Consider the following 15,081-nt stretch of genomic DNA (forward strand, 5'->3'; position numbering starts at 1 on the left):
ATGTTAACGAAGTGTTTTAAAATTATTTTTAAGACTTACACAGAATGGTTTGTTTTGATAATGCATTAATATTAATATCTGGAATCTAAAATATAAAAATTATGTCTTCTGGATCTTCACTGTTTATTTTCCTGAGATTGCAAATACTTTCAGACTGCTTCCCAAGGTGGATCTGCTAACCAAGTCATAGCCTTTCCTAGCTGTACAGAAGACCACTCTTTCTTAAACTGTGGGTTCTGACCCCAAATGGGGTCCCCTTAGCTCAATGTTGGGGTCACGAAAAAAATGGCAACAGTAAGAGGTTACACAAATCATTCAGTGTTTGCAGTGGACTCTGCAGAAAATGCTTCACCTGTATTCCATAAAAAGAAAAATCAGCCTGTTTAGCAACCCTTGCAAATGCTGATTTATTTTCAGGAAATGTCTTATTTTTATACCTATTTTATATACCTATATACCCAAGGTCACATAAAAATTTCTCAGGTAAAAAGGGATGATGAGAAGAAAAAATTAAGAAGCCTTGTTTAAGACCATTATGTCTTGATCACTTTTCAGCTAACAATTGATAGCATACTCCAAGCAGATTTTAAATGATTTTTTTTTTAAAAAAATGATATTCCCAGCCTTTTCTGTGAACTAAAATTTTCCTAGTTCCTTCAGGCCTTCCTTGCTGCTCTTAAGGCCATACAAGTTTCTTTCCTTCCTCTCTACTTTGTCAGCATATTACAGGCAACATGCAAATGGAGATGGCCATTTTATTGGCACTTAAAGAATGCTTCGGCTTCCTTGGATCACTCCCAAATATGATCAAGTGAAGTTGGCTTACTGCTGAATGGAATGGGAAAATAGCCTTTTCTATATTATGTTATACCAGTGCTCCCAAGAAAACAGGTTTTTTTAAAGTCATTCTCATATTTAAGGTGTAGATCATCCAAAGCCTTTTCTCCTCCTCCGTAACTGCTATCACCTGAGTGCTAACACTTTGTACTTCTGCTTCTGTAATTATTATTCTGTGGGATGATGAAATAAGAGTGCAACTTCTCCTGTCCCCAGTAGAATGATTAGGAATCAAGCCATACATGAAATATGTCACAAAAATATTTATGGCACTTGGGATCCTCTTTAAGTCAAACCAAAGAGTCTTCTTAAGAGCTGGCTCTGAGTAACTTGAAATAAAACGTAGCTATTTTCTAGAGCACGGTAAGGAAGAGACATTTTTATGAGCCAGAACAACTAGTACAAAGCAAGGAGCTTGCTTGTCAGTATTGTTAGAAGCTTGCCATAAAATCACCGTCCCTTGGGGCGGTAGGGGAAGGGGGAGGCAGAGGAAGAGGGATGACTCAGATGTGTCTGAGTCAGAAAGACCTCTGGGACTGCCCCTGGGGTGGTTGCAGTTTACACCCCGGCCCTCTCTCAAGGGGGTTTCCTACATGCACACAGTACTCCATTGTCTTTGTAGCCAGCTAGTGTGTAAGGTTTCCAGATTTTCGGTGTGTGTTGGTGTGTCGTTCCCAAACCATCCTGGGCAAGCACATCTCAAGTGAATACCCAGCTTTCTAAACAGGTTAATTATGGCCCTGTCACACACAATCAGCCAAGTCAAGGTGACCTAGACTGCAACGCAACAGACTAAACACTGGACAGACAGCTTAAGTTCAGGTATACACTGTGCTTTTAACAATACTGGTAGTAATAAATAGATAAATACTAACACACAAGCACAGCCAAGGCGACCCAACGCTGAATCAACGTCTCAGTTCAGCAGCTCGAATGCCAAGTTCTGCAACTTCTGTGCAAGGTTAGCAAGTCTGCAGAATTTATTCTGCTTCTATTATTTTTGAGCAAGGACAAGGGGTAAAGCAGGACCAGAGCGCTCAACCTTTCCCCCATCCATTTAAAATCATTTTAAATGAGCAACACAGAGCTTGAACTCAAAAAATTGTGGATCAAATGTTGGCTTCTGGCATAAATATTACCATGGGCTAGATGCTAAAATTATTGCCCATTTTAGTAACTGACTCTGGAAGGCCATTCTGGTGATCTGAATGGCTAAGACTCACTGGACTACTACTTTCTCTCTCTGTCTGGTCAAGTCTTTGCAGGGCAAAGTTGCTGTGGTTCCTAACATCTCTCGATACTCCCTGACTACTAGCCTACCCATTTTGCTTCAGTGTAGATATGAAATGAGTAGAACCTGAGAACAGAACCAAGTTGTTCATCCTCCCTTGCTTTTTCTTGCAGACTACAGCATAGGAGACAAGAAAACTAGTCTGTTTTACTGAGATGTTATAGTGAATATAGTTAGACAAAGAATTTATTATGTGTTCAGCTTTTGAAATTGCTTTACAAATTGCTACATCTTGATAATATTTATTTAATCCTCGCTTTCCTCCCTCTTCTCCAAGGTTTCATCATGTATCACTTCAAGTGCATGTTCATATTCTTGACAGTTTTGTTTTTAAATCCACAACCATGACTCTCAAAAACATTCCAAAGACTGCACCCAAAGCCAAGCCTTACTCTCATGGCACACCTAAAAATGTGAAAATAGCCTTGCTGAATCTGTCCAAGGTATTAAGCTTCCTTTAATATAAGCTGCAGAGGTGAGGGCATAGTAATACAGAACAACTGCACCTCCAGGTATCAGATGGCAATTCCCATCATCTCACTCCAGTGGCTGATGTGAACTACATTCCAACGATATCTGGATAGCCACAAGTCTTCACCCCTACTCAGATATTTTGGAGTTAATCCTGTACTATATATATCAGGGATAGGGAGTTAATCTGGTGTGATGTGTGGACAGGAATATTTCTTGCTAGGCCCTCTCTAGGTCCTCAGGCACAATTCTATGAGATTTCTAGAGAGACTATTGTAATGAAATCCACAAAATTCAAAACCGCAAATTTTGGGGGCTGACAGTATAGTCTAAAGATATACATTCTACCACATAGGGACTCTACCATTCGCATCCCACCTTAGTATACTACATGTGGGGATTCAATATTACAAGTACAGCCACAAACATAAACTAGGCACAGCCTTCAGAATCAGACAGTCCTCCAGAGACCAGTGAATCATGCTAAAGCCACAGAAACATTTGATTTCATTTAGTGACCAAACCACTGGGATGGCACTAATAAAAGCCTATGAATCTTAAAATGCTAAACATAACCAGATGATGTCTTAGAATTTAGATATACCCCAAAGTCTAAAAGAGGTCTCAACAGGGGATAAAGATAAGCAAAACTAATGAAACTCTGCCTCAAATGGACAAGCTTTACATTTTTATGATACAATTTTGAGACAAATACCAACATATAATATTTCACATGTATATAGCCATGTGCCCAATAGGCAAATGTTTCCCTTGCAAATCTGTTACCCAGAACAAACAATTAGCCCTCTTGTACCCTTGTATTAAAAAGACTTCTCTATGGTTGGTCTGAGGTGTGAACCTAGAAACCTGAATATACTAAAGATACTAGGTCCTATATGATCTTGGAAGCTAAATAGAGTCAGCATTGGTAGGAAACTGCTAATACTACATGGTGCCTTGCCTAAGAAAATTCTATGAAATTCATAGGGTTATAATAAGTCAATAGACCACTTGAAGGCACATACACACATGAAGTTGATCACACTGGCTGCTGTCCACAGGGCTCAGTTTTGGACCTTGAGGTTGCAGGGTCTGGGACAGCCCTGACAACTCTATATGGATCTCCTTCTTTGAGGTGGCACATACCTACAGAACATTATTAATTAGAGGGGAGAAGAAAAGACATTAGGTTCCCCCTGTTGTTACAGTACAGTGTTGTAATTTATCTCCTAGCTATTACTGCACTGTTGCTTGGAAGAAAACAGAGGAATTTTATAACAGTTTTATGGACAGTTTTAAATTTTGGCATTACTGACAGCCAGCTGCCTGTTTTAGATTATTCTGATTATTATATTTTGTTGTGAGCCACTTAGCAACCTGTAATGAAGGTAGTTCATTAAATTTCTAGAAGAACAAGGGGTGAGGGTACAAGTCAACACTAATCTGTGTTGTAATCTCGGTCTCACTAACCTATAGTGTCAGATATCTACATAGGATTTTACTTGCCATTTCTTTTTATATAAAACTATCAGTACAAGGAACAATTCCAAGAACGGAAGATAGATGCTACCACCCCCACCATCAGTCATCAGGCCTAAATAAAAAATGCAGCAGAAGCAGAATTGCATCTCCATCAACTATGGTTCTGAGAGGTGTATTTATATAGAGAATACAGATTCTCCCAACACATTCTCTCTCCTATCCATGTGGATCCTTTTTTATGGAGCATACTATGCATTACTAAATAATTAACTCATATATTCCTGAAAACCGTTGTGTGGATCAAGTTGTTTAGGTGCATGGGGACCAGCTATGATCTATTGCAACAACATGAGGAATTAGATGTGTTGTCAGAGCAGTCCTTTGGGATAGAAATCTGGGACAGCTACTTAGAATGAAGAGGAGCACCCTGACACATATTTCAATATCATATCAAATGGTTGCAGTCCATTTGAGATACATAATGCATATTTCCATTTAAAAACTCTACCCCATCTGATTATTAAATGTAGCATCTAAAATTATCTGACTGAATAAGTAATAACCAGCTAGAAATAGATGTCCATGGGAAAGCCCCCTAGACTTTTTGTGCCTTGCACCTGTCCTTTCCTCATCCTCAGACTATGAATATTATAAGTATGCACCACATTTCTACACATACATGCTCTAATCATTTGAAGCTTTAAGAAGTGAATAAATAAGGATGGGGAATGACCAACACCATCTTAATCTTTGTTTTGTGGGGGAAGAGTAAAATTAATGGAGTTGATTAGGGGCAAAATCTATCAAATCTAGCATGGATGTATATGTTTTATGTAGGTGGCAGGCAGGAACCCCAGTGGCGAAGTGTGTTAAAGCACTGAGCTGCTGAACTTGCAGACCAAAAGGTCCCAGGTTCAAATCCCGGGAGCGGAGTGAGCGCCCGCTGTTGCTCCAACTTCTGCCAACCTAGCAGTTTGAAAGCATGCCAATGTGAGTAGATCAATAGGTACCGCTCTGTCGGGAAGGTAACGGCGCTCCATGCAGCCATGCTGACCACATGACCTTGGAGGTGTCTACGGACAATGTTGGCTCTTCGGCTTAGAAATGGAGATGAGCACCAACCCCCAGAGTCAGACATGACTGGACTTAACATTAGGGGAAACCTTTACCTTTACTTAGGTGGCAGACAGGTGTCTTTATCGCTGTGACTTGCCCAAAGTTGGTTTGCACAACTGGAGGAGGTCCTGTTCTAGCATTGAACACTTAAACCACTACACCATGCTATCTCACCATGTGTTTATGTGTACTGGAAATCATATCAGATGTTTGTATGTATTCGTAGACAACCTTAGAATTTGACTTAGGCCAAGGCTGGAAATCATACTTCAGATGTTGGTCTATAAACAGTTTCATCCTAGGCATGGTAAATAATGCTAAGGATTGAAGTCCAACAAATTTGCTGAGATGCATGATTTCCTCCTCTGATTTAGGCCAGCTTCTTCATACCCTGGGCTAGAAGATTGTAGTGTTCTGGAATGAAAGGATTGATGCTACAAAATGGCTATACGCACATAGGGAGAAAGCAGTCCAGGTGCAAAATCACATGATGAATTATGTGGTAGCATAAAGGTCTCTTTATCTGTAATCTTCAGTAATATTTTTGGTTTTTTAATAGTCAGCATCCATATCATATAGCTATTCATCTTTCCATTGCAGTCCCCCTGTTCATCTGCAGTTCCTGACTTTTGGTGGGGAATGAACTACAACATTAATTATCCTCCCCACGGCCACTTCCCTGTAACCATGTTGCATTATATATGTTTTAAGTGTAAGTCAATTGGGGAGCCAATTTCAGCTGAAAAGTGGGATACAAAGCAACAGTGAAAATATAATAAATCTATGAACAGAACTTGTGCAAGAGAGAAAAAGAAAGTTACTGTGTCCCTTTGCAACCCTAACTATATGGCCTGAATTATACTTTGGGGAAATTATGGGCAACTGAGAACAGATGGGAGATGCTGGAGGGGAACAGAAGGAAAAAAGCCATGCCGCACAAGCAGACCTCCATTTGCATGGCATTAGATTCTGCTCATGGTAAATGAACAAGAACACTAGTATAAGTTCACAGTATATATAAAGCCATGAAAAGCCATGCATTTTTTTATATGTGTGGTCCCTGCATTTGCCAATTAGACGCACATTACTGGAATATGTACTTGGAACGTAGGAACAGATTTGGCAATATGGTGAGCAAACACCATCCATGCCTGACTCCCCACCACCACCAAATATTGTGCATAGTAAGCACACATCAACCTGTCCTTCCTTGGGCAATACTTGGGCAACATCATAGTACAATGGCATATTTTGTCTTATTTTGGCACTGGGAAACTTAATATGGAATTACGCTCTAGCATTGGATCTGACAGTGTCAGCAGTTTTCTACAGAAATAAATGAGTTTTTAAAAGGAAAAGTGTAATTTTATGCTGTCTAGCCTAAACTGTGATCGGACCACAAATTTTGTGCCAAACTCGAGGGAAATCAAGATGTCAGCCTGTATTAGGTAAATCCTGCTTGATCTGCTACAGCACCCTCGGTGTTGTTTGGCTTAATTAGCCAATTAAAGGGTCTGTCAAGCATGTACACATTACTCACAATCCCTTACTCATTACTATGGGTTTACAAAATGGCAGAAAAAATGTACTTTCTGCCGCAACTTGGCTGAGCTGGCATAAGAGATGAACTGAAAGGTCTGGGAAATTCTCTTAGCATTTCTCATAAGCTTACTCTGAGGTTTTCACAGCAGAAACTTGACAGACTGTCAAAGAAAATGTCCAAAAAAAGTAAAATTTACCAAAGCCATTGCAGAAAAAGGGGGTTCTGGAGCTTCCAATTGGATATCTGATCCAACCAGTACAAACCTTATGCAATCTGAGAGACTAATATAGTTCCAGTTCCCACCTTTGCTGTGGATTTGATTTATAATCCTGAACTACATACAATGTGCACTGGCATGAATTTGAACTAATGCATATTTAAATAAAACCACAAAGCATTCTACCACTCGCCTTTAATTTTTCATATGTAGCATCTGAATAATAGTGATCTGTCTCACATAGCTGTTGTATAAGTAACCATAACAAAGACTGCAAAGCATTTTTCAAGAAAAGGCAATTTTACATTGGAACAGAGATGATGTAGTTCAATGAAAGACCAGCTGCTTCAACACCAAGATTTCAGGGCTGAGCTAAAAAAAAAAAATACTATCTACAGCTACCTAGCTATCTCTCTCCAGCTTTCTATCCAGAGAGAGTCAGTCTTCTGTACCCACAAAATCACCTATCCCATTTTGAAGATATTAAAAACAAATCCAAAACATTTACTTTGGCCTTGCTGAATCAGTCAATCCAAATCTTTGGTTCTGAAGCACAAGCATGCACCTGATTGCATTAACTGTGTGGGACCTCTGAATCAAAGTTATAATATCATATCGGAAAATATGAGCAAAATCAATCAAGTCCGAGTGAGAGATTACATTAGCAGATGATGAAATCTCTTTGATTCACATTAAGGAACATTCTTCTAATTTGCAGCATCAGGACAAGAACAGTATTTTACCAACATCTTGTGATCTTTGATTTAGCACAAAACAGATTTCTTAGGAGATTTATGTGGATTTAAGCTCATATGCACATAGCCAATTCTGATGGCAATGCACATCTGCACCCTGCCTTCATGATAACAATTTTCCATACCCTTCTAAAAAGATTGGGTGACACTCTGAAGCATACCTGCCATACCAACCCCATCCCTGCTGCTCCCATGCAAAGCCACCAATTATTATGCATGAAAAAAAATGTCTGCAAGTAAAGCTAGACTTGACAAGTCAATGTCCCATTATGGTAAACTTTTCAGATTCCCAAGAACATTTGTGCAGATGCTGTGAAGGGCAGAGCTCTGAAATGCAAATACAGTAGAGTCTCACTTATCCAACACTCGCTTATCCAATGTTCTGGATTATCCAATACATTTTTGTAGTCAGTTTTCAATACATTGTGATATTTTGGTGCTAAATTCGTAAATACAGTAATTACTACATAGCATTGCTGCCTATTGAACTACCTTTTCTGTCAAATTTGTTGTATAGCATGATGTTTTGGTGCTTCATTTGTAAAATCATAATGTAATGTGATGTTTAATAGGCTTTTCCTTAATCCCTTCCTTATTATCCAACGTATTTGCTTATCCAACATTCTGCTGGCCCGTTTATGTTGGATAAGTGAGACTCTACTGTAATGATTTTCTGAAAAAAACCAAACCAATTCTTATATTCTTATCCATCATGCTGTCTTTCTTGGGAATAATCACAATGAGATTTTAGAAAACCTACTGTTTTCTGGGGGGATGTAAGGGACAACTAAGCTAGCAGTCTCCTTTGCTTGCTGATTCTACCAAACTGGGAAGACTGCCAGTTGCTGTGCTGATCAGTAATGCTGCATAGTTACCTGGTTGCAGCAGCCAGGAGTGGGGCAACATTGATATTAAAGCTGAATTAGAAGATATAACCAGCAGCCTGCACAGGAAGTAAAGGCGTTTCCAGGGAGAAGGTTGGAGAAAATCTCTCCAGCAGGATCTCCTGAAGGGTTTGGCTTCTAGCCTGATGAGCCTCAGCTTGCCTATATCTTTCACCCTCCAAAACAGATCTAAAGAGCTGAAAAAGCCTCTGATTTGAACTAGAACGGTACTGCTCGTCATATTATTTGCACTGAGATTGTTCCTTGGTGTGCTTCAGCCATTGAGTGGGAGATGCCAACAAATTTATTTTAGCTGCAGCAAAAAACGATGTCCGGGGTTTAAGAATCACAAAGCAGAAATCTGGCAATCTCAGGCCACCTCTTCCTTTTTGTCTTGATACAACTTCAACCTTACACGTGGCTTCTTTTACTTGGAAAGCCTCTGCAGCCCAGACCCCCCCCCCCCCCCCCGCCCCCTTAGGCTACATCAGCTTCAGTAAGTAGTTCTCTGGAACCCGATTTTGTACAGACTTACTTCCTCCACAGGCTTGACTACCTGGAGACTAGAAAATAGAGGTGATGCTAATTCTGCCCTGAATTACCTTTCTCATGGAAGCTAATCCTGACATGGCCTAAAGAAAGGTAGTTCTGCAGAGGAATGTTTTGTCACTACCCTCCTGATGTATGAAGAGGGAGGATGTCTGGGCTTTCAGATCTGTGTAATGTAAGTATTTGGAATGAACTATGTGTGTGGAATTGAATTTTTGGCTGTGCTTCATTGATATACCATGGAGACTAGAAGATCTGGTGCATCACACCCCATAAAAGGGACAGAATATACAAGATGTGGTTTGAAAGATTGTGACACTTGCATATCAAGAGGACATTTTCTTCAGTGGGACTGAACTCTGTGTTGAGCTTGACAGATTCATGTGTGTCAAGAGACTGTTCATTTTAGCCAGTTCAACTGGGCCAGTGTTGTTGTGGCCAAAATTTTAATTGCACTGAGAAAGAACTCAAGGATGATTCACCAAGGCCAAAGATACACATCAAGGTCTGGCTGGGAATGGTCCAGGAGAATTAGTCATCTGGCTTGTAGGCCAACCCCAAAATTGACATTTGTACCAAGAGAACAAGTTCAGAGGCACTCTCCCCAAATCAATTGTTTTAAAAATGCGACCCTAATCACAACAAAACACAACAACAGTAGCAGAATATTGAAACAACAGGGGCCAATGTACATCCAAATCTATTTCAACAGATGTCTTGTGCCAATTCATGGAAATACAGTTAGCAAAAAAACATTACAGAAAAACACACACAAACATTTTATGAAACAAAGACTTCACTCAAAATAAAACCACTGGGAACCTCCGTGTAATAAAATGAGTCACACCAGGATGGGATGACTAAGTGGGAGAATAGGGAATTCCATTCCTTCTGCCAGTTTTTTAATGCGATCAATTAGCTTTCGACAGGTGTCAGAAGAATCTCCCTTTTTGCCTTCTGCCTTTTGTTCTTTCCAAGACAAATGCATTAAAAAGCAATCACCTTCTTTAAACAAATAGGATGGAAAGCTGAATAATCAGAGGCAGGTTTGTTTCTAGGCACCCTGTAGTAGAAAGCAAGCCAGAGAATCTAGGCCAGTAGTAGTTGCCTTTGTTAATGAGATCTTACCAGCTGCAAAATTCCAAAACCATATGTCATGCAGGGAGACTTTCCAAAACACTGGATTCCACCCGTCTCAGTGATTCTCTTTCAGCCATGGCAACTCAGTTTCCACAGCCACTCTTTCTTCTTCCCCACAAGAGCTATGCTTATGTGTTTGTCTTCATCTACCCCCCACCTGCCTCCACTCCAATGTTTTTCTGGGATTCCCCTATTTCCTTCAGACATTTGCTGGCTGCATTACAAAAATGGTCTTGCTTGTCGCCAAGTACACAAGAGGCTACAACAAAAAGATAATGCTTTCACCAAACATCACAGCTATGCCTATATAGCATTCTTTACATGAGACTAGAAGGTCTCCAGAAGGTCCTTGGCTTGCATTCACCTACTCTTTCTCTAGCGCTCTATAATTCTGCTGTAACATAGATTATATATAATCTCTAGAAACAGATCCTGAGAATCACAAATATAATCATGAGAACAAATGCTATTTCTGTACATATGATCATTGCAATGCAAACAGGCAGAGTGTTTCATTCCCATTACCAGTGTTTCGTTGGAACAAACTGGTAATGGGAATGAGTACAGACTACATGTGGCTACTTGGATATCTTTAACCATTACTGAAGAAAAGATGTCACTGCTTTGTGGTACATGAAGTTCCAAACAATGCCTCCCATGTGGCAGACCACCCATGTGGAAAATATCTTACATATATTGCAGCACATTGAGTTTAACGTGGACTACGGTTGCTCATTAATGCACGAGATTGAAAAGATGGCTTTTGTCCATGTGCAGCATGGGATGTCTTGAGTAAAGTAAGCTCTTTTTCCCTGAAATTATACTGGACAAGACAGACAAGCTTTAGATGTAGAAATGCTATCCCTTGCATGGAGAGTATTTGGATTTGTGGTACATGAAGTAAACAGAGTAAATAACTGCTGTATTCAAATGTTGAGAGGAGGATGGACAGGGACAGGGACAGAGTAGTATATTTTACTCCAGAAAATAAAACAGGCCACGTGTTTAAGTAAATGTGCAATTCCACATTTTTAACAACCATAACCGTTAGCCATGGTTTGGAGGAAGGAGGACAGCACTACCAAAGTTGGTTTATTTATGGCCACCAATTTGGATGGCTTTAAAAGGGGATTAGAGGAACAGCTGTTAATGATTGTTAATCATAATAACATTTATATATTATGCTCAGTATCAGAGGCAAAATGTGTTTCAATATCAGTAGCTGGAGAGAACTATTGCTGTTGTTGTACTCTTGCCTTGCTTATGGGTTTCCCATTGGTTTCTGTATGAACAAGTTCAAGCCCAGTGGTTCTTAACCTGTGGGTCTCCAGATGTTTTGGCCTACAACTTCCAGAAATCCCAGACAGTTTACCAGCTGTTAGGATTTCTGGGAGTTGAAGGCCAAAACATCTGGGGATCCAAAGGTTGAGAACCACTGTTCTAGTCTAATCTAGCACAGGTCCTCCTATGTTCTCTGAGCATATAAGATCATGACTAATTCATACAGATCCAAAAGATGTTTTGATAATATATCTTGGCCAATGCAGAACCAGAGTCATTAGGAGAACCATGAAAGTGCCAACACATACTAGAGACCACTGCATTTGAACCATAGTTGATATGAAAATAACACATGTGAGTTAGAATAGGGCAGAGTACAATATAAATATTGCTTCTATAAATCTGTGCTCACAACATATTGCTTAAATAAGTTGATGAAAGCTAAACTTCCTACTCCTCTGGGGACTAGAATACAAACCAATGGATTCAAAGAAAAGAGACCTCACCTAGACATTAAAAAGAACCTTTTGTTTTAAGAGCTGTTTGACAGAGGAATAGACTTCCTCAGAACATGGTGGACTCTCTATTTTTGAGGTTCTCAAGCAGGGGTTGGATGGGCATTTTTCAGGAGTGCTCTAGTTGTGCCTCCTGTATGGCAAGGAGCTGGATGAGATGGCACTTGAGGCCCCTTCCAACTCAATGATATTATTATACTGTACACATATGTATAACATAAATATAATTAAATAGTGAAAAATATGGATCAGTATCTTAAATATATTTGTCCTTTAAAGCATAAAAACCCTCATTTCGCTATACCTCTATTTTTATAGAAACATTTCTATTTCTCTTGCATTCTTTTTTAATTCTCATGAAGTCACCATGCTCATTCAGCTTGTCTGCCAAACCAGAGTTAGAAGGGGTTCTATAGCCCAACCCTCTGTAAATTCTACAATGAGTGCTAAGTTATGCACTGTCATTTGCCCTTAAAGTTCTCTCTTTTTCCATACAGAAGTGTATAGTTACTATTGACTTCGGCAGGAGTCCACCTTGGACACCACTGATGTGAAGGCAATTCCTGCTTTGGCAACCAAAGCCAATAAAAATGAAATCTGCTGCTGCTTCCACATGTCTTCCTTGATCACCCAGAACTGTGATGGTATGTTGGAATCTGGTTTCTATATACATAGACATAGTTGTTAAATAAAGGATAGTTGGCGTGTGAAAATCCTACATGATTTTATGCACCTCTCCAAACCACACAGTCTTAGTGATCTTATGTAGTATCTTAGGAATCCAGACATGACCAAAAAAGGTTACTTACCCAGAAAAAAAAAATGTTACTCCCCACTGCTCCTATCACTTGGGAGAGTGGGTGTGTGGCTAAACCATTGCAAGGTTCATTTAAGAGTGTGATATGCACGCAGATGGTGTAAGTAAACATACTACATGTGCAGTGCACACCACTGGGCTCTTAAACACAATTGCTTTATTCAGCTGCTGCAAGAGCACTAATTTGCAAACTCCCAGTCCTCCAGAGTTCACTTCCTTCCACCATTTCCTGTGCCAGGCTTAGAATGACTGTGTCTTTATAAACTGCTGGCTGATCTCATTAATATGTAGTGTAGTTAAGTCAACGTAGCAAGGGCCAGTTATTTTCATGGCATAGGCTTGATATATTGCAGCTTTGCACCTATAGTCCTTTTAGTTTCCAGGTCTAGCTAATGTGGAAGTATGGCTGAACTTTCTAGTTATCTTCCTCTTTATTTCTCATCTACTAACCATTTTGAACTCAACAACACCACTGTCCACACTCAGTTTAAAAATACAGTATAATCCTGACATCTCTGACTTTGCATGGATATGCAAAACTGCAGATAATAGCAATTCTCATTAAAATAATCCCATTGAGTTGTGTTGGAGGACCTAGAAAATGCCTAGAGTGCATATTTTGTCAGATGTGGATAAATGAAACCACTTTCTTGTGGATTCAGGGGCTGTACTGTAATCCAATACAAAGGTTTCCCTAGACTAAACTATGAAGACACAGATATCCAGTCCTGGGTTTTAAAGACATGCAGAATTTCTTTTCAGAGTCCAGATTTGGCCATTCATATTTGTCTACACTTCTAGCTTTGTTAAAAACTCTGCACAAACTATGGTGTCACAAATACCACAGCTGATGCTGGCCTGAGGCTTACAAATGCACATAAACACATATGAAAGTAGATATATGTGTGTGCAAAGCTATCCCTAAGAAAACTGGCCCCAATGAAACACTGAGGTTTGTATATAAAGGCATTCAGTGGCTTTATTTCAGTCCATTATTCCATCTTGTCTGAAAGCATTCATCATTGTTTTGGTACCAAAGAAATTCCCTACTGGTAATCTTCAGGACTAGACCAGTGGCATTCACTTCCATCATAATGAAGTGCCTTGAAAAACCGATCTGTAGGCATATCATTTCTTGCCTTTCACATACATTGGACAAACATCACTTTGCATATACAGACAACAGATCGACAGAAGATGCCATAGCTATCATGCTCCACACTTCTCTGACTCACCTGGAACAATGGGGAAACTATGCGAGGATGCATTTTGCAGACTTTAGTTCTGCATTCAACACAATCCTCCCACATAGACTGGTTTCTAAACTGATGGATCTTAGACTGTCATGTTCAATCTGTTCCTGGATTATGGACTTCTCGTTTGGACATTCCCAGAGCGTTAGATTAGGTAATCATATCTCTTCAGCTCTTACTTTGAACACAGGGCTGTGTGTTGAGTCCTCTGCTTTACACTTTGTACACATATGATTGTATCCCCGTTCACCATTACTAAATTTGTGGATGATAAAACCGTGGTGGGCTTATCTCTGAAAGGGATGAATCTGCCTATTGGGATGAGGTGGATTGGCTGCTCTCATGGTGCAGGGACAATAATCTGGTTCTTAACATCAATAAGACCAAGGAGCTTATAGTGGAATATAGGACGAACAGACCAGAAATCCAGCACTTAGTCATAAATGAGACCAAGTGGAGTGGGTGACCAGTTTTAAGTTCCTGGGTATCATTGTTAAGGAGGATCTGACCTGGGGCACCCATACAGCAGCATTGACTGTACTAGCTAAGACCTTTAAGTAACCAACAACTGAATAAAAACTGCTGGCGACTTTGTACCACTGCTATAGAGAGTGTCCTAACTACTGCATCCATGTGTGGTTTGGTAACTGCACAGTGGCAGATAGGAAGATGCTCCAAAGGGTCACCATTTCTGCAGAGAATTATTGTTTGTTGTCTCCCCTCTTTGGAAGAACTTTTTAGGTCCCAGAGCCTTAAGAAAGCTCAGAGCATTCTTGGGATCCATCTCAGCCAATATATTCTTTTTTTTAATTATTACCATCTGGTAGACGGTACAGGATGCCAAAGGCAAGGACAAAGAGACTGAGAGACAGCTTTTATCCTAGAGCTGTAATGATATTGAACTCCATGGCTTCACATTGATGTGGCATT

At 39.9% G+C, this 15,081-nt stretch overlaps 1 protein-coding gene across 6 annotated transcripts in view; it reads right to left on the reverse strand.

Annotated features, from left to right (window-relative positions):
• Window positions 1-15,081, reverse strand: part of nfatc2 (nuclear factor of activated T cells 2) — a 169,813-nt gene that overhangs the window by 61,315 nt on the left and 93,417 nt on the right. The window lies entirely within an intron of this gene.

This window comes from Anolis carolinensis, chromosome 4 (genome assembly GCF_035594765.1).
Source record: "Anolis carolinensis isolate JA03-04 chromosome 4, rAnoCar3.1.pri, whole genome shotgun sequence".
In the NCBI taxonomy this organism is placed as follows: domain Eukaryota; kingdom Metazoa; phylum Chordata; class Lepidosauria; order Squamata; family Dactyloidae; genus Anolis; species Anolis carolinensis.